Source organism: Arachis duranensis, chromosome 5, assembly GCF_000817695.3.
Source record: "Arachis duranensis cultivar V14167 chromosome 5, aradu.V14167.gnm2.J7QH, whole genome shotgun sequence".
In the NCBI taxonomy this organism is placed as follows: domain Eukaryota; kingdom Viridiplantae; phylum Streptophyta; class Magnoliopsida; order Fabales; family Fabaceae; genus Arachis; species Arachis duranensis.
This window is the reverse complement of record NC_029776.3, coordinates 65790103-65791032: the sequence shown is the minus strand read 5'-3', so window position 1 is coordinate 65791032 and position 930 is coordinate 65790103.

Sequence of the window (930 nt, the reverse complement as noted above, 5' to 3'; positions counted from 1 at the left end):
ATTGTTATTTTATGTTTTCTATAGGTTGATGATCATGTAAAGTCACAAAAACAATTGAAAAAGCAAAAACAGAATGAAAAATAGAAAGAAAAACAGTACACCCTGGAGGAAAAGCCTGTTGGCGTTTAAACGCCAGTAAGGGCAGCAGATGGGTGTTTAACGCCCAGTCTAGCACCATTCTGGGCGTTTAACGCCAGAAAGGGGCACCAGACTTTCGTTTAACGCCAGAAAGGGGCACCAGACTGGCGTTTAACGCCAGAAAAGGGCAGCAGCCCGGTGTTTAATGCCAGGATTAGCAGAAGGGGCGTTTTTATACGCCACTTGGTGTAGGGATGAGCTATCTTTGACACCTCAGGATCTGTGGACCCCACAGGATCCCCACCTACCCCACCATCCAAATTCAAACCACTTTCCCTCCCAAACCCTACCCATAATGGCCGAACCCTACCCCTCTCTCCACTCCTATATAAATCCATCTTCACTCCTTCATTTTCACACAACCTAAACACTACTTCTCCCCCTTGGCCGAACCACAAAGCCACCTCCATCTCCTCTATTTCTTCTTATTCTACTCTCTTATTTCTTCTTTTGCTCGAGGACGAGTGAAACTTCTAAGTTTGGTGTGGTAAAAGCATTGCTTTTTGTTTTTCCATAACCATTTATGGCATCTGAGGTCGGAGAAACCTCTAGAAAGAGGAAAGGGAAGGCAAAAGCTTTCACCTCCGAGTCATGGGAGATGGAGAGATTCATCTTAAGGGATGCACTTTCCTCCACAAAACTATTGGGAGCAAATCAACACCTGCCTAGGAGAATTGAGTTCCAACATGGGACAACTAAGGGTGGAGCATTAAGAACACTCCATCACCCTCCATGAAATTAGAGAAGATCAAAGAATCATGAGGGAGGAGCAACAAAGACAAGGAAGAGACA